The 20,774-nt window shown below is 41.0% G+C and overlaps 1 pseudogene; it reads left to right on the forward strand.

Moving 5' to 3' along the window:
• Positions 1–769: 769 nt before the first annotated feature.
• Positions 770–13,749, forward strand: LOC115675712 (putative receptor protein kinase ZmPK1; annotated as a pseudogene).
• The last annotated feature ends 7,025 nt before the right edge of the window (positions 13,750–20,774 follow it).

The raw sequence follows: 20,774 nt of genomic DNA on the forward strand, positions 1-20,774 counted from the left end.
GTCTCCATCCCCGTCCGCCGTTGATTGCCGTTTCCCACCTCAGCACCAGATTAGGTGGGATTTGAGCTGAGTATGGCGAGATCTAGCATTATGTAGACACATGTCGCGATCTCAAGATGGAGATAACAAATGGATGCACGATAGAAAATGATGAATATGCATCCTTGGCAAAACACTATTTATCTATATGGTTCAACTAAACTGCAATGGTGTAATTAAAACTTAATGTTGAACTACTTATTATAAAAGAAAGTTAATTACATGTTATAGAAGTTGTAACGCCGAGCAATTTGTTAAGCTACCATGCGAGTTCACTAGTTATTTGTCAATGTCATGCAAGTTGCCACATCAATTTTTTTGCGACACTCTATCAAAGCGAGTTGGTTGAAAACAAAATCAAAATCGAACTATCCATCGATAAGTTTAATCGCCAATTTAACAACGAGCATGGGTCTCCGGACATTTTTTTTTTTGGTCGCAAGGGTCTTCTCTTTGGACGTTTTTTTTGGTCGGGAGGGTCTTCTCTTCGGACATTGAACATTCACCATGTGGACAATACAATCACACGCAATGATTCGTTGGGTGAGATACTGTGCTTGGAATAACGATGGACGCCATGGTCAACGTTTATCGTAAAGGCGACGACAAACCTTTCTATTCTAGATGCGGAACCGTCGATACATCTGCATTTTCACACACTATCCATTCAACTGTATATATACCTCGTCCTTGGCCAGATGCACTGCACTCGTCTTCCGCCCGCCGCCGAGTCCTATGGCTCCTCCACCATTCTCGCTCCTCGTCCCCCTCTTCGTCTTCCTCTTCCTCCAATCTTGTCGGCTCTCCACCTCGGCGCTGCCCAGCCTCACCAAACGCGCGTCCCTCTCCGTCGAGAACCCCGGCGACGTCCTCGTCTCCCCCTCTAGCGCCTTCTCCGCTGGCTTCTTCCCCGTCGGCCACAATGCGTACGGCTTTGCCGTCTGGTTCAGCGACCCCCCCTGCTCCGGCGCCAAATGCACCCTTGTCCCGATGGCCAACCGTCAGGCCCCTGTCAACGGCCAAGGCTCCACCTTCTCCCTCCTCAACTCAGGTAACCTCGTCCTCGCCGACGACGGCCACGCTGGCGGCGAAGTCTGGTCTTCCGGCACCAGCTCCCCCTCCACCGCTGAGCTCCGCCTCAACGACACCGGGAACCTCGTTCTCACCGACGACAACGGTGTCGTCCTATGGCAGAGCTTTGACTCGCCGACCGACACCCTCCTACCTCAGCGGCCACTCACCAGAAACATGTTCCTGATCTCCGCTCGGAGCCGGTACAACTGTTCGACTGGGTTCTACAAGCTCCACTTCGACAATGACAATGTCCTCCGCCTCGTCTCCGACGGCCCTTCGATCTCGAGCGTGTACTGGCGCTTCCCTGTTGAAATTTTTAATCAAATAAGCCTAGAAAAGAAGACACTCAAAACTGAAACTTGACTACTTCAACACCCTCCCTTATGTTGGGAATCGTGCACCGATTCCAGAAAAAAAAATCGAAACAAACGATCCTCACTAGCATAATATAATAATAAAAGAACAGAATCGAAAGAACACACCAGAAAATTTGTTATCGAAGTTCACCCAAACCTGGGCTACATCTCCGCGCAGAGGCACTCTGCGAATCCACTAGACTTCGAAGAAAGTAGGAATACAATTATGATCTTCTCTCAAGATCGGAGCACAAAGAGATTGAGAACACTCACAAAGAAAAAAACTCACTTTTTTCTTCTCTCTTTTCTTTTCTCTCTATTTTCTTCTCAGCGCTTGACGGCTAACTTCTATCAATAGCTGATATATAAAGCGTAGCTTTTAACCTAAAAGCAAAATTAATAGAAAAGACAAAAAAGCCCTTAATAACAATATTTGGCTTCATCCTCCAACAATGTCCCACTTGAAGACAAATACACCTGATGCACCAAGCAACTTTGCATCCATCTACTTCAAAAGCTAGTAACCTGAACTTGTGCCTCTGCGATACTCATCATCAATTAACATGGAGTAATACCAATGGTAGTAGTACAGAGAATAAGTTTCTCTCTGTCTACTACCTTGGTAAACATATCGGCTGGATTCTTCAGGCCATCAATCTTCTGTAACTTTAACTCATTATCTTTCAATGCTGGCCTGATGAAATGATAACGCTTCTTGATATGTCTAGTTCTTGAGTGATAAGCTGCATTCTTTGCTAAGTGTACTGCACTTTGACTATCACTCCACAGTGTGCTCATTGGCTGCTTTCGATGTAGCTCCTCCATGTAATCTTGTAACCACATGATTTCCTTGGAGGCTTCCGTGATCGCCACATACTCTACTTCTGTTGTCGATAGAGCCACTACTTTCTGTAGTTGAGATACCCAACTCACTGCTGTACCTGCAACTGTAAAGACATATCTAGTGGTACTTTTACCACTATCTCGATCACCCGAATGATCTGCATCCACATAACCCTGCAACTTTAGAGATGTCCCTCCATAACAAAGAGAGTAATTTGATGTACCTGCTAGATATCTCAATATCCATTTTACTACATTCCAATGCTCTTTGCCCGAGTTCTGCAAAAATCGACTCACAACTCCCACTGCCTATGCAATGTCTGGTCTCGTGCTCACCATGGCATACATTAAACTTCCCACTGCTGATGCATATGGGATTGCCGCCATCTCATCTTTCAAAGCCTGAGTACTCGGACACATATCCTTAGAAAGTTTGAAGTGACTCGCTAGAGGAGTGGCAACCGGTTTTGCCTTATCCATGTTAAATCTCTTTAACACCTTCTTCACATAGTCTTCTTGCGACAACCATAATTTCTTATTTTTCCTGTCTCTGATGATTTTCATGCCTAAGATATTCTTGGCCTCTCCCAAGTCTTTCATAGCAAACTGCGATGCCAACATCTTCTTCACTTCTGCGATTCTCTTCATATTGGAACTAGCCACCAGTATGTCATCCACATATAAAGAGAGATATATGATATCACCATCGCTATACTTGCGAAAATAAACACAATGATCAGCTTCACAGTGTGCAAAACCTTTTTCTTCCATGAAACCATCAAACTTTAAGTACCATTGCCGCGGAGCTTGCTTCAAGCCATACAAGCTTTTCTTCAAGTGACATACCATGTGCTCTTTACCTTTGACCTCAAAACCTTTAGGTTGCGCCATGTATAACTCTTCATCTAGGTCCCCATGTAAAAACGCCGCTTTCACATCCAATTGCTCGAGATGAAGATCCTCAACCGCAACTATACTCAGCAAAACTCTGATCGATGTCATCTTTACTACCGGTGAAAATATTTCGGAGTAGTCGATTCCTTCTTTTTGAGAAAAGCCCTTAACCAAAAGTCTCGCTTTGTATCTGATACTACCATCTGCTTTATTTTTTATCCTGTACAACCACTTATTTAACAAAGCCTTTTTACCTGCAGGCAACTCTGTTAACTCCCAAGTTTTGTTCTGAAGTAACGAGCTCATCTCGTCTTTCATAGCACGCTCCCACTGCATGTGAGATGTGTCTTTCTTTGCCTTATCATAAGTCTCCGGTTCTCCCGAATCTGTATATAAGACATGGTTCATAACAATATTAGCTGACAGATCAAAAATTACCTTTGGCTTTCTCACGCATGTAGGCCTCCTCAAGACAGGTACTTTAGGGTCGTTAGTATGTTTTGGATCACTGCGTTCCTCTTGAACTCCCTGTTCATTGATAATAGGTTCATCTTGAACCTCCCCTTCTGGTACATTTTGATTCGCCGAAACTATTTTCACAGGTATTGTGTCCAGCTCAATATATTCTGGTTCTACTGCCTTCTCATGCTCCGTCTGATGATCCTTGTACATCTTTTCTTCATGGAATACCACATTCCGACTGCGGATGACTTTGTTATTTTCATAATCCCAAAGCCTATAGCCATACTCATCACCACCATATCCGATGAAGACGCACTTCTGGGACTTAGCATCAAGCTTCTTCCTATCCTCCCTATCAATCAGAGCATATGCAATACAACCAAAAACTTTTAAATATGAATAATCAATCTTTTTACCTGACCACTGCTGTTGCGGTATTTCTCCATCAAGCGCACTAGATGGACTCCTATTAATCAGATAAACAGCTGCATCAACTGTAGCAGCCCATAAGTGTAGCGGAAGACCCGCATGTAGCCTCATGCATCTCGCACATTCCAGAATTGTTCTATTCATCCTCTCAGCTACACCATTCTCTTGAGGAGTTCTAGGAACAGTCTTCAACCCGTGTATACCTTCTCGGCTCAAGTATTCTGCAAATTCCTTACTCGCGTATTCACCACCATTATCAGATTTTAGAGCTTTAATTTGATAACCTGTCTCTTTTTCTACTATGGCCTTCCACATTTTGAACATCCCGAATACTTCTGATTTTTCTCTGAGAGCATAGACCCAAGTCTTCCTTGTTGCATCATCAATGAATGTGACAAAATATCTCTTACCACCATAAGAGAGTTCCTGAGCCGGTCCCCACACATCCGTATGAACCAACTCTAATTTTTTACCTTTATTCTTTCGCCCATTCAACTGAAAACTGACTGCCTTTTGTTTTCCATAAATGCAACTCTCACAGAAATCTAATTCAACTTTCTGCAAACCTGGAAGTAACTTCCTTGAGTGTAACTGCTTTACACCCTTTTCACCAAGATGTCCCAAACGATAATGCCAAAGAGTAGACAAATTACCTGTAACCACTGTAGTTGCAACCATATCACTGATATTGTCTCCCTGGAGAAGGTAAAGCGTACCTGTACGTTTTCCCTTTGCTGCTACTCTTGCCCCTGAGGTTATCTTCCACTCTCCGCATCCAAAGGTTGTTACCAAACCTTCTTGATCAAGTTTACTAGTTGAGATCAGATTTTTCTTTAATTCTGGGATATGTCTAGTTTCATGCAAAACTAGACGTCCTCCACCTGAGATGTTCACAATCACAGTTCCTCTTCCAACAATTGGACACATATGGCCGTTTCCCACAACCACTTGCCCAAAATCTCCACTAGCATAATCAACAAATATGTCTCTTTGCGAGGTGCAATGGAAAGAAGCACCGGAGTCAATAAACCACTTGTCTGTCGTCAAGTCATACCCTGCAGATAAACACAAGTTCTCTAGCGAAGGTTCATCGCTAACCACATTAGCTCCTTGATTCTCATCCCGCTGCTTCTTTTTATAGGCCTCACATTGAAACCTCCGATGTCCAGTCTGGTGACAAAACCAACACTCATCTTTTGCGACCTCTCTCTTTCCCCTTGACTGTGATCTACCGCGCCCGCTGAATTTTCCTTTGCTTTTACTTCTCCCACGGTTCTCCACTGCTAGTGCCGTGGAAGATGTAGATGGCGAAAAATTATTTCCACCTGAGACTTTTCTTCGCATCTCTTCATCCATGATACTATTCACAGCATCATCCAGAGTCAAATCATCCTTCATGGTGCTTGAAATTCCCTGCACTGCGGTGTTGTAGCTTTCTGGAAGAGAACATAAAAATAATAAAGCTTGAAGCTTCATATCCAGATTTATGCCTGCAGATTCCAACTGACCTGTGACTTGCGTGAAACTATTAATATGCTCTGCTACGGAATCTCTATCAGATAACTTCATATTAACTAACTTCTTCAGCAAAAATACCTGATTTGATGTGGATGGCTTCTCATATATATTCGTAAGAATATCCATGGCTTCTTTTGCAGTTTTTGCTTTTGCGATATGGTACCCTGTCTTTTTCGTCAACCCTAGACGAATCGCACCTAATGCCTTTCGATCAAGAATTTTCCATCCTGATTCTGCTGTCGGATCCACTTCCGCTATTTCAGGTTTCCAACCCTCAAGTGGTGCATAGAGATCTTTCTGATAAAGATAATCCTTGATTTGGAGTTTCCACCATCCGAAATCCTGCCCGTCGAACTTATCAATCCTGATTTTATCTTCTGCCATATCGTTTGCTTTCAATCAAAAATCACCGAAAAACCCCTCGATGTTCTCGATTAACCAACCAAGCTCTGATACCAGTTGTTGGCAATCGTGCACCGATTCCAGAAAAATAACCCAAACAAACGATCCTCACTAGCGGAATATAATAATAAAAGAACATAATCGAAAGAACACACCAAAGAATTTGTTATCGAAGTTCACCCAAACCTGGGCTACATCTCCGCGCAGAGGCACTTTGCGAATCCACTAGACTTCGAAGAAAGTAGGAATACAATTATGATCTTCTCTCAATATCGGAGCACAAAGAGATTGAGAACATTCACAAAGAAAAAAACTCACTTTTTTCTTCTCTCTTTTCTTTTCTCTCTATTTTCTTTTCGGCGCTTGACGGTTAACTTCTATCAATAGCTGATATATAAAGCATAGCTTTTAACCTAAAAGCAAAATTAATAGAAAAGACAAAAAAGCCCTTAATAACAATATTTGGCTTCATCCTCCAACACCTTAAACTGATAACATCAGTTTGAAGGAATAAGAACAAACCCTCCCTTAATCTGGAGCATCCAACGAACAAACACCAAGAAGCTTTCTCAGCTTCTGAAATGTAGTCAATTTCAGAGGCTTGGTGAATAAATCAGCAAGTTGATCTTCACTCCTGCAGAAAACAAGATCTATCACTTTATCTTTTGTGAGATCCCTCAAGAAATGATATTGCACATCTATATGTTTGCTCCTCTCATGTAGAACCGGATTCTTTGAAAGTTTAATGGCTGAGTTGTTGTCACAATAGATTGCTGTTGCTTCTTGTTGTTTAAATTGAAGTTCTCCAAGAATCTTCGTTAACTAAAGAGCTTGACAAGCACTTGAGGTGGCAGCTACAAACTCAGATTCAGTTGTTGATAGAGTAACAATTGGCGGAACAAGGACACTACAAGTGCCAAAACTTATGTACGGCGCTCACTTTAGTACAAAAAGTTTCGAAACGATCACTTAAGTGCTATACTTTTTTAAAAACGATCACTTAAGTACCAACTCACCGGAAATCCGACGTGGCATTTTTTTTATTAATTTCTGAAGCTGATGTGGCTCGCCGGAGGTTTAGTTAGTATGTACACACCAAAACGACGTAGTTTAGCATGTACACTTGGATTTTTTAAATTTTTTTCTGATTTTTTTCCTTCTTTTCTTTTTTTCTTCTCTTTCTTCTTCTTCTTCTACCTCTAGTGACCGGAGGCCGGCCACAACCAGCTGCCTGGCCTCGCCCGCCACAGGCGAGGCCCGGCCGACCCTCGCCTGGGCGAGGGCGGGCGAGCCCCGACGAGGGTCAACCTTGCCTCGAGTGGGCGAGGGCGAGCCCCGGCGGCCTCGCTGTGCGTTGCCTGGGGGAAGACATTGCTCGGCGACCCTCGCCAGATCTGGCGAGGCCGGCCGTCGCCCGGGCCACGACTTCGTCGGGCATCGCCTTCCCCCAGGCGACGCCCTGCGAGGCCGCCGGGGCTCGCCCTCGCCCACTCGAGGTGAGGTCGACCCTCGTCGGGGCTCGCCTGCCCTCGCCTAGGTGAGGGTCGGCCGAGCCTCGCCTGTGGCAGGCGACGGCGGCCTCGTCCGGGCGAAGCCAGGCGGCTGGCCATGGCCGGCCTCCGATCACCGCCGGTGACAAGAGGTAGAAGAAAAAGAAAGAGAAGAAAAAAAGAAAAGAACGAAAAAAATCAGAAAAAATATTTAAAAAATCTAAATGTACACATGAAAATGTCACGCAGACTTATTTTTTTAAAAAAAATCCAACTAAGATTAAGATTTTAATTATAAAAGTCACGTATTAATTTGGCATGAATTTCTCGCTGTTGGCACTTAAGTGATCGTTTTTCCTCCGATTTGGCATTTAAGTGAGCCGGCAAAAACTTTTGACATTAAAATGAGCGCCGTACACAAGTTTTGGCATTTCTAGTGTTCTTCTCTCTACACCAACAATTGGCTGCTTCTTTGAAGACCATGAGACAGCCCCTGAACCAAGCATAAACACATAGCCATAAGTGCTTTTTTGATCATCCATATCTCCTGCATAATCGCTATCGGTGAAGCCAAGCAATTCTGATCTTTCTCCCTTCTTGTAGAACAGCCCAAAAGTTACAGTCCCTTTCAAGTAGCAAAGAATTCGCTTTGCAGCTTGCAAATCTTTTTCGGTTGGATTTTCCATGTATATGCTAATAAGGCTTACGGCATGCATGATATCTGGCCTTGTTGCTATTAAATACAATAGACTCCCTATGATTTGCTTGTAGAGAGTGCTATTTACCTTTCTTCCATCAGGATCCTTTGACAGCTTCAATCCAACCTCAGTTGGTGTGGTCACTGAATTGCAATGCTTCATCTGAAATTTGTCTAAAATCTCTTGAACATACTTCTTTTGAGAAACAAAATTCTAGCTGCATATTGAATCACTTCAATACCCAAAAAATAATGCATCAATCCAAGATCAGTCATCTCAAATTCATCCATCATAGGCTTCTTAAATGTGTCAATCAAGACACTATCATTCCCTGTGAAGATAAGATCATCCACATACAAACATACCAGAAGCAATTTTCCAACATCACCAACTTTAATAAACAGTGTATGCTCATATGGACATTTTGTAAATCCTTCGTTCAAAAAATAAGCATAAATCCTACTGTACCAAGCTTGCGAAGCTTGTTTCAATCCATATAAAGCCTTTTACAATTTATATACTTTATATTCACTACCAGGCTTCACATATCCAGAAGGTTGATCAACAAATACCTGTTCTTGAAGATCACCATGGAAGAATGCTGACTTCACATCTAACTGGTAGATGGGCCACGAATTCTGTGCTGCTAATGCAATCACCAATCGGATTGTATCAAGTCTTGCCACGGGCGCAATCACCTCTTTGTAATCCACTCCAAATTCTTGCTTGTAACCTTTTGCCACCAAGAGTGCCTTGTTTTTGTCAATTTCACCATTCTTATTCAATTTTGTCTTGTACACCCACTTGACTTCTATTGTTTTTTGCCCTTTAGGAAGATCTGTCAATTCCCAAGTATTGTTCTTCTCAATCGCTTCAATTTCAGCATCCGTTGCAACTCTCCAGTTTTTATTTTGCACTGCTTCATCAAAAGTAGTTGGGTCACTATCTGCAAACAAAGCAAAATGGATCAAAGGGTCTTCGGATTGCTCAACTCCTGACACTTCATAATCTTCCATCCATGCTGGCCTTCATCGGACACATTGTGGTTGTTTTCCAAGTTTTGCAGCTGCTGCGGAATTTCCAGCATTTTCTGTGGTGATTTGGCTCGTAGTAGGTTGCTGTTCTAGTTCGGTATCTTCTTGAAAATTTGCTGGAATTTGTTCATCACCATCACCACCATCTTGCTCACTCCACGACCAGAATCTCTCTTCATCAAAAATCACATCTCAGCAGATGATGATTTTCTTGGTTTTAGGATCATAGAGCTTGTAGGCTTTTGATTGATCACTAATGCCAAGAAAAACACATCTTTCTCCTTTGTCGTCTAGCTTCTCCCTCTTCTGGTCTAGAACATGGGCATATCCAATACACCCAAAAATTCTGAAGTAATCTATTGTAGGTCTTCGTCTGCTCCAAGCTTCTTCAAGTGTCATATTTAAAATAGCAAGGGTGGGACTTCTGTTCGAGAGATGGACGCTCCAATTGATTGCCTCTAGCCAAAAGCTCTTTGGAACTCTACTTGACGTCAAAAGGCTTCGCACCATATTCAGAATGGTGCGATTCTTCCGTTCGCAGATGTCATTTTGTTGTGGTGAATAAGCTGTAGTGAGTTGTCTTTTAACCCCATGCTTCGCACAGAAATCTGCAAATGCAGTCGAGTTGTATTCGCCACCTCAATTTGTGCGAAAGACTTTTATTGGATTTCCACTGTCCTTTTTCAACAAGTGTTTTGAAGTTCTTGAATGCTTCAAAAGCTTCAGATTTTTCCTGCAAAAAATAAACCCAAATCTTCCGGCTGTAATCATCAATGAAGGTGATGATATACCGTTTACCTCCATTGGAAACTGGAGATATTGGCCCATAAATATCTGAATGGACCAGTGCCAATGGCTTCTTTGCTCTCCATGCTTTTTCTTGTGGAAATTGAGCACGGTGTTGTTTGCTAACAACACGTCTTCACATATTTCGGACAGAGCAGTGATTGGGAAGTCCCTTCACAATCTTCTTTTGATGTAATGTCCGCAGCTTCACCAAAGTTGAGATGTCCATATCTCAAATGCCATACCCAAGCTTCTCTTTAATCTTGCGTAAATAAGCATGATCGGGAAGTGCTATGAAGATGTAGTGGGAACATCCGATTGGCAGTCATTGTAACTTGAGCAATCAGACCCAATTTCGCATCATGGATTTTGCAAACACCTCCTTTGAGTGAAATTTCATAGCCCTTCACTTGTAATTAGCCAGCACTTAGGAGGTTGGTCTTTAATTTTGGAACATAAAACACTTCTTTGATGGTATGTACTGAAGTCCCTTTAGGAACAATTGCAACCGTCCCTTTCCCCATGACTGACATAGTAGGGTTGTCTCCAAATTTTACTGTGGTGCGGAACGACTCGTCTAGTGTAGAGAATGCTTTCTTGTCTCCACACATGTGGTTACTACAGCCAGTGTCGAGATACCACAAGTTTGATGAAGTTTTCTCTTTTTCTTGACACACCATTAGGAGAGTTTCTGCTTCTTCCTTTTCTACTGCAAAATTAGTCATGTCCATATTTTGTGTATTTAAATTGGTTCGACATTCAGATTTGTAATGCCCCAACCTGTGGCAGTTAAAGCACTCCACTTTGGATTTGTCTTCTGACCTTGGTCTGAAATCAGTTGAGTGTCGACCTCCATGTCCTCGTCCTCTGCCTTGAGAATCACGAGAAAAATAGCAGTCAGATTTTTGATTGAAATTGCAGTGATCATTGGTTCCCCTTCCTCTGCTTCTGCCACTATTCGTTCTTGCTGCTGACGAAAAGTGATCTGCAATTGAGGCCTTCAATGCCTTCTCTTTTGGCTCTTGCTGTAGGAAATTTTGTTCATGAACCAACAACGATCCTTGCAACTCATCAATTGAGAGTTCTTCAATGTCCTTGGCTTCTTGTATGGAACAAACAACAAAGTTGAACTTTGGTGTCAAGGAACGAAGAATCTTCTCAACTGTTGAGACGTCTTCCGTCTTGTCTCCATGGATTTGCATCTTATTGACAATCGCCATTGTCTGGGAAAAGAAATCTATGATTGTTTCTCCCGATTTCATTCTTAGCAATTCAAACTCCCCACGAAGCGTTTGAAGTTGCTTCCTTTTTGCTCTTGCAGTTCCTTGATATTTTTTCTTCATGGAATCCCATATATGCTTGGAGGTGTCCTTGCAGAGAATTGTCTCTAAGATGGATCTGTCAATAGCCTGAAACAGATAGTTTTTGGCTTTAAGATCCTTCAATTTTGCTGCTTCCAGAGCTGTTCGTTGTACTGCTGTCAACTGAGCTCCTTCCTCTGGTTCGGCAATACCAGAAGTAACAACGTCCCAATACTCCTTAGACTTGAGGAAATTTTCCATCAACATACTCCAGTGGTCATAATGACCATCAAAATGAGGAATAACAGGTTGAACAAAGGTTTCTATGGCCATCTCAACTGCTACAAGACAGGCTTCTGCTCATACACGCTCCTTGTGATTCACTCTTTTTGTATCTCACAATTACTCTCGAGTTTCAACCCTCAAGACTCTCTTTTGAACACTCACTTTTCTCCCCTGTTGTTGCTCTGAAACCACTGTTGAAATTTTTAATCAAATAAGCCCAGAAAAGAAGACACTTAAAACTGAAACTTGACTACTTCAACACGTGGGCCCTGAGCTCTCAGCCCGGCCGATTCCTCTACAACAGCAGCCGCATTGCTGTGCTCGACCCGCTCGGCCGCTTCCAGTCCTCCGACAACTACTCATTCTACACCTCCGACTACGGTGTCGCCGCTATGCAGAGAAGGATGACCCTCGACTCTGATGGCAACTTGCGGGTCTACAGCCGTGGGCCGGGCCCGACAAGCTGGACCGTGACGTGGGAGGCGATCAGTAGCATCCCCTGCTTCATCCACGGCGTGTGCGGCAACAACAGCCTCTGCAGCTACGACCCGACCAAGGGCCGGAGCTGCTCTTGCATGCCTGGGTACGTCCCCAAGGTCCGAGGCGACTGGTTGGCCGGTTGCGTGCCCGATTTCGCATTCTCCGACGGGTGCGTTGCCGACGAGATCCGGTTCGTGAAGCTCCTTTACGTCGATTTCTATGGCTACGACTACAACGCCATCTTCAATACCACCCTCGTGAAGTGCCGGCAGACTTGCCTGAGCCTTTGCGACTGCCGAGGATTCCAGTACAGCGAGTCAATCTCCAGTGGCACGTTCGATTGCTACCCGAAGATCAAGCTCCTGAATGGCCACAATCTGCCCAGCTTCACCAGCGAGTTCTTCATCAAGGTCCCCAAGAACAAGACCACCACCGAGGACCAGTTGGTGACGAGGACTCGGTACACTTGCTCTCCCACCCCGGAGGTGAAGGTCTTGGACAGGAGCAAAAACGGGGGGATGAGCTTCATGCTCTGGTTCACCTGTGTGGTCGGAGGGATTGAGATCGTGGTGGTGTTCTTGGTGTGGTTCTTCCGATTGGGAACCAGCAGGACGTCACTTCTGCGCACCAGAGCTACCTCCACGCCACGACCGGGTTCAAGTCCTATGATGAGCTCAAGAAGGCAACGAGGAATTTCAGCAAGGAGATCGGGAAAGGCACAGGCGGGATCGTGTACGAGGCCCTATTGCCGGATGATCGGGTCGCGGCAGTGAAGGTGCTCGGCAATGCCACAACTGGAGAGGCCGATTTTCTGGCCGAGGCTAGCACGATCGGGAGGGTGAACCACGTGAATTTGATCGAGATGTGGGGTTACTGTGCCGAGGGAAAGCACAGGCTATTGGGATACGAGTTCATGGAATACGGGTCGCTGGCACAGAACTTGTCGTCACCCGAGGTCCATTGGAAGAGGCGATTCGACATCGCGGTAGGTACTGCATAGGGTCTAGCTTATCTCCACGAGGAGTGCTTGGAGTGGGTTCTGCATTGCGACGTGAAGCCTCAGAACATACTCTTAAGACTCTAATTACCAACCCAAAGTTGCGGATTTTGGGCTTTCCAAGCTAATGGACCGAGGGAAGGTGGATTCCGATTTCTCGAGAATCAGAGGAACCGAGAGTACATGGCTCCCGACTGGGTCTCAAATCTGCCCATCACATCCAAGGTGGACGTCTATGGCTACGGTATTGTCATGTTAGAGATGGTGATTGGAATTAGCCCGACACGAGTGTCCAGTCATTGGAGAGTGGAGGGGACGCCAAGCAAATCCGGCTCATCCCATGGGCGAGGAATAAGATGAAGGAACCGGGGAGGATGGGGTCCCGTTTGGAAGAGATGGTGGATCCCGTGCTCAAGGCGATTACAACCCAAAGGAAATGGAGATCTTGATCGAGGTCGCGCTCAAGTGCGTGGAGGAAGATTAAAACGCCAGACCCACCATGAACCAAGTGGTGGAAATGCTTATGAGGCATGAGAATGATGGTTAGATTAGGGTACGAGTGAAGTGGGATTGATTCAGGTGCTATTTCTCTGGTCACACAGGATGATTGCTTCTTAAAATATTTAAATCTGCAATGGCTTGGCATCATCTTGTTGCTTGAAGATATGAAGTCCAATGTTAACTTAGCCAAGGTTTACATTCTTGAGAATAACAGATTCTGTCCCCTTTTGTTGGCTGGGTCACAGAGATCTCCAAGCGAAAGTGGGCCCAATACTCTTCTATTTGTCCTTTGAAAGCGATTCATCACTAGCAATTTGTCTTTATTTTCTGGACTTGAGTTCACATGATCCGGTCCATCATAGTCATGAACATGAGTTTAATATTGAGAGGTATCCGACCTAATTGAGTCGAATGGTGACAAGTTTTTGCCTGTGGTGATTGTGTACATACAATATGTGAACTCACTCAATGATAGGCTAGAACTAGCTTAAGTAAATTTTTAGAAAAGTTGTAGATCTAGTGGATGCTGGCAGCTCTCTCTCTCTCTCTCTCTCAAGTCGACATTGTTATGTTTATGTGATAAAAGAGATGGCAATGGGTCGACCTTGGAGAAAGTGATAAGAGTGTCTTGGGTTTCCCTTCAAGGTAAAGTAGAACATAGAGGGGGCAACTAACAATTGATTGAGAGCGGCATTTTTTTTTGTCAAGACAAGTTGACGTAGAATCATTCAAATGGCACCTCTATCATCAATTGCTCAATGCTCACGGTTTCTTTCCTACGAATTTTATGTTCAAAGGTACCGATGGAGTTGTCCGCACAAGTTGACAATAAGCTAAGATGGGGTAATCACAAGAGGATGCTACAGCTATTACGTGAATCCGAAGTGACCTTGAAAAAATGCAGGATTTCATCATTTAAACGGTCTTGAGTGAAGAATAAGTATGCTTCCGACCCGAACATCAGGTCCCCTTTCATTCAATGAACCGCTTGTGCTCTTCTGGGTCTATTTCAGCAACACCATTCGCCCTTTCCTCATTCTTTACACAGGTCAGTTTCATAGTTAGAACGAATGCTAACTGTATGAGCTATCTATTTGTCAATTTTCACTGGACTTTTTATAACCATATGTAGAGCATAGTATTGCTAATAGTACGAAATCACGGCATAGGTACTAAGTTGAGTAGAAGCGTAAGCATGAGCCAAAAAAGTAGATTGAAGTAAAGAAAAGTCGAGTAACATTCAGCCTCCACCTGAAACTTGCAAATGGACAGCTTTGACTCAGAGCAAGGAAATGAGTGTCAAAATTCATTTGTTCCATCAACTCTCGTTTGGGAACGGATTTCAACAAGCCATGGAAACTCAGTATGCGAGACCAACCATATCAAACTTACCGGTGCACCCATCCTCTTCGTCTCTCTCTGTCACTCTCTCTCCCTGTGCCCCTGCCCACGCTATACCCTAATTTGGGGCTGGATGTGCAAGTGAATGGAGCAACTTCCTACGCCCTATTGAGACGCTATAACTATGAAATATAGGTCAAACATCTTTTTAAAAACTAACACTCATTTTGACAACTGTAATTACTATGGAAAAAAATATATCAAACATCTTTGTTATGGCTTCGATTGTATATGTATTCATGCATGGAGGAACTCGCAACAAAGAAGCATCATCATCACTAACTAGCTTTTCAGCTAATTAGATAAAAAAAGTCAGCCCATTCCCAACTCATTGATGTCTCTTGTCTCCACTTTTTTATTACTTTTGCTCCGAAATTAACATCAATCACCGAACTCCACATTTGTCCTTTTATTATTTTCTAAGGCTACGTTTGGTCGTCTGGATTTCTAGTCAGGATATGACTGAATAAGATATAATATGAAATCCAAAGGATTTGCTATATCCTATCTCTTATTTGGTGAATCGCAATAATAAAACCAGAGATTTTCACATCTTACCATGTCCATTATTTACTATGAATATCATATTAGTGTAAATAAACCTAAAAATTGTACAAACGGAGATGATAAAAATCTCTCGCGACACTCTTACCTACTTCATTTTTATATGCTTATTTTTTATTATTTTTCCCTCTCTTTTTAAATTAATTTCTTTTTTTATTTCTTTTTCCCCTTCCATCATTCTCTAATAAAATTTTATTAAATAGTAAACTATACTAATATACCCAAAATTTTTAATAAATATAAATACTAAATGTATTTATTTATATATATGAAATCTATATCATAAGATAGAAAGAAATTTGAATATTTAAATAAAAATAAAAATAAAAATAACAAAATTATTTTTATGTTTTTGTTATTTTGAATTTTTTATATTAAAATTCAAATATTATTTATGTTCAAATATTATTTTAATTTTATTAATTTAACAGTTTGTTATTCGAGAAAAATAACTTTTATATTATGGAAATTAGAAATCATATCCACTCTTATCCCACCTCTCACATGGGATAATTTTATCCGGGTTATATTCTTCCTATATCCGACTTTATTCTGTTTTAGGCAGACACCAAACACAGGATATGATAAAATATATCATATCATGAATTTTATCTTGACTACTAAACATAGTCTAAGTGGATTACAACTAACAAAGTTCCCCAATTTAACTTGTCACATTAAATAAATTAGGTTAGGGAGAGAATGTTGAAGCGAACAAAGGTCTACATCTCATCTTATATTTATCCTCCTAGAATTCGTTTTCCTTTTTAAATTTGGGTTTGGGATTAAATAAAAGTTCCCCAATCTAAGTGGATTACAACTAACAAAAATTCCCCAATTTAACTCGTCGCATTAAATAAATTAGTTTAGGGAGTGAATGATTTGCTTTAAGCAAACTACGGTCAACATCTCATCTTATATTTATTATTCTAGAAAATTTCTTTTTTTAAATAAAAAATTGGGTTTGGCACATGATTAGACTCGGGTCACGTCAGGAGAAGTCTCAATGTTCCAAATCTCACTTAATGGTTAAGAGTTAGTGCCAACTGCCAATCGCGTGACGGTAACTGGAAAATCAAAAATTAGATGAATTCATGACCCAGTAATAAACTATGTTCATTTAAACTTCGAAGAGCATTAATTTTTTTTAATGGAAATTATGTAATTCGATTTTACACTACCCATTGCCAGCTATGTCGATATGTTGTATACTTATAGCTTTAGAAGTTAAGGGAATATCAAAATCAGTAATAATAAAGGTGGCTAGCTGGGAAAAAAATACATGACTTGTATATTATCTAGATGATGTAAATGTTACGTGCATTGGATAGAGATAAATGTATATTGATAATTGAAGAGATTAACTCCTGTTTAACTATAATGACAAATTGAGCCCTTGAGTTGAGTTTTTCAATAAATCATTAATTATCTCCTGGTGATTTAATAGGACTACTTCTAATGGGAATACTGAACAGTAGTAGATGTGATCAATGAAGAAACGAGAGATGGAGTTGGACTTGGAAAACTGTCTGGTGGGTCAAAATCAAATCAAACGGGCTAACCAAATCCGATCCATAAGTTGGTGGGTCCAAGTCAAGTCGGCCCAATTGAATGTTTCCTGCCAATGCCAACTATCGACAGAATTATTAAAGGATGGGGCGTAAGTATCGGTATATACGTTCGAACCATTGTAGGTCCAGATTCACTACGCTTGCACGCATAAATGGAGTCACGCGCTACACATGGAAAACCGGTTTCGTTGATCGATAACGTCACCAAATAAGTGTTTTGGCAACATTCTCGAAAACATCATGTGTGCTTAGGAAATTAACTTACAAATGACTCGTGACTTAACCAAAAGTAGGGCCGTGGCACCGAAAAGGCGTCATGGGATGTTAATCCGTCCCATGCATGACTGACTCCTGGACTTAAGATCTCTAGATTGCCTTTAACCAATTCCTTTACATGTGCAATCAATTAGTTTGATTTTCCCTACGCTGATTGAATCCAATCGATCTAGGTTTACCTCTACTAATTAGTAGCGACTCTAGTATGGTATTTAAGTTCGTAGCCATATTGGATTTTGGAAGATCTTAGGATCTGAGGCGCCCTAACTAGCGACTCCTGGTTTGCACAATATAAGGTGCTACGTACGATTGGAAGAGAGAAGAGCTAGGGTCTTTGGTGATGGCTTATTAGCTGCTATATACATTTATCATTACCAAAATGACATCTTATAAATTACACAAAGACTCGTATCTAAATTGATTTGCACTTTTTGCTCAATGAAAATATTATGGATTATGCAATTTGATTTTTTTTTTAATCCGAGACACCTGAAACTTTTGTAATATATAGAAATTGATATGTAGATCATTTATATTTTATATTTTTTCATGACTTTTCAGCTAAAAAAAAGTAGAAATGGAAATCAACTGAAAATATCTTATCAGTGTCATCTACTATCATATATCAAAGTATTATCATTAATATTAATTATTCATAATCTCTTTTGATTAATACATGATCGGCCCGTGTCTCAAGGCTCTTGCCTAGGCCTAGCCTGCCCAATGATTCGGGTATCGAAGTTTTTGTCCACGCCCACCTCAGGTCCTAAACATTCAGCGTAGCCCTTCCCATTTTGCAAGCGCGCCCTCAGATTACCCGCTCGTTTGACGAGGTCTACCAACAATAATTGTAATATATTTCCATTCGATGTGCGTGGACGAGAAAAAAAGAATTGTCGCAAGCAATGTTTAGAGAGTGACTTGTATAGTACAGAGTCCTTTTCAGGTGGCAATTGCTATCATTATAAATTTTGCATTCCAACTTTGAAAAGTTCTCGAGAAGAAGGGTCAATACCTTTTATATTGGTATGTCCTTCGAATTTTTGAAGCATTTAATAAATAAAATCCAAAGACCAAACGCCACAATTGAAAAGTCAAGAACAATGCCCATGTTGTATAATTGGTTCCTACGATCATGAAATGTTCAATAGTTGGGGGCTTGTTTGATAACCCCCCTAAAATGCTGAAAGTCTCAAACTTTCTAATGGAATTATCAATTGGATTTGCTAACATAGAGTAAGGCATGACTAAAATAAACAGTTTGGGTGAAAAATCACTCGAAAACCTTAATTCGGCCGAACATACTTATTGACAGCGACTAGAATTCACATAGACCATAAGAAAGTTTAGTATTCTCCTAAAGGCTTTTTGTTCATATCTTCGTGCTATTTTAAAATATTTATTTTGTATTTTTATTATTTGCTGATCGAGACATCTTGTATCTCAGAATCTACCCAAATTTTCATAAAATTTGAACCCCGAATGAGTATATACATTAACTCCACTTCGATTTTCCGATAAATAACTAACTTATTCTCAATTGTACAAATAATTGAACCTTAGAAAATATACATCAAAACTCCATGTACAAAAACCCATATTCACTTTCGTTGCGCACTCTGATCTAATCCTTAATAGTGATCTTCGGAAGCGTTTATCTAATTCTCTTGAATTCCTAACCTAACAAATCTGTAAAATATTGGGTGAGCCTAAGCTCAGTAAATGAACTCTCCAGGTTTAAGATAGAAGATCATCTTACCACTCGATCCGGAAGCATCACAACATAATACAATTAATATTTCATCACAATACACTTATATGAAGCACTATAATTCAAGGAATACCTTTTATCGTTTATATAAATGTAACCGATTCCTTAATCAATCTTGTATTCAAAACGGAATAATTCAAATACTCGAGAAGGACTAGATGCATCATAAATGATTCAAGCACTTATCATCCAATCCAAATTCGATATATCAAACATTTTAATCTTCTATGAGCATGTATCATCGTATACATCAAAATTTACATCTCTAACTACATATTCGAATTAGTCATCACTTTTCCTCTTTAATAGCAAGGATATCAACAAAATAGCGTGAACTCAAGACGAGTACAGGATAATTATGTTCGTCAAGTGATGAAGTAACTACAATGCCTTTTCTATCATGATACGCCAATGAAAGTCATTAACAACATTGCATAATGTCATTCACTCAAATGCAAGCAGATGACATATTATTTCATAATACCACATTGTATTTAATCAATTTACACACGAGTTCTCATTCGTCACTGGCCAAGACTATTTTTATTCACGAGACATCTCGACTAATGAGGCATCGTCACCACCAACTCATGGGGGATGGAATCATTCATACCCTTTGCCACGCCTTGGCCCATTCATCACGGGTGTCCTCTTCATTAATAAGGATAAATATACCACTATACATCCGTGTGATTATGGTCATTTCTTAACACCATACACATATCATGACTACAAGAGCCATGTCATACCATGACTACACGAGTCATGTCATCACAAGATTTCATATCATCTCAATCTTGTAGAGAATCGTCTCATACGGTAGAACATCTGACTAACTTCAGAGTATCATCCACATACTCATGCAAGGGAATTCGCTCCATGGCATCTAGGCCATGCCAAAGGTCTTAATCACGTGACATCATTCACATATATTTCATAACAACATAACAATTGACATTTCTCACGCAATTAATGATAGATAATTAATTATGTGCACTTCAACAAATATATCATCATTTTTTCCATGCTAAGCCTTCATCATATAATCGGAAGCCAAGATAGGTAATCGGTAACTTAGGAGCTTATGCTTATAAATTGACCACGTGAACATCGACAACGTGAACATCGACATTGTGAACATCGACAACGCAAATGATTGACCATGTGAACATCAACAACTCAAAGAATCAACAGTATGAACATCGACAACTCAAAGAATCGGCCACGTGATTAATAGACAACACTTAGTCGAATTACAAAAATATTATTATCAAATCTAGTTTCACCATTTTCACACTTTCACTTAATCAAGCCATATTAATTAAATTAAACACCAAAAGCCATTTATTTTTCATCTAAAACATACGAGTATTTTATTTACACTATGGGCATGACACATATTTTATAAAATTGCCAAAACAGCCCACTTCCAAATTAATTACACAATTAGGTCCAATTTTGTATAGTTAGATACTTTGTCTAGATTAAGCAATGAACTCTAAAAATAACTTAACCACTTATCATAATAAGGTTCCTCCAATGTGAACAGTCCCCAGAAATTTCAGTATTTACAGATTCACCCCTCAACTTGGTGAAATTACA

The sequence above is a fragment of the Syzygium oleosum genome, unplaced genomic scaffold (assembly GCF_021117445.2).
Source record: "Syzygium oleosum isolate NSW1041296 unplaced genomic scaffold, Sole_v2.1 Sole_v2.13, whole genome shotgun sequence".
NCBI classification, from domain to species: domain Eukaryota; kingdom Viridiplantae; phylum Streptophyta; class Magnoliopsida; order Myrtales; family Myrtaceae; genus Syzygium; species Syzygium oleosum.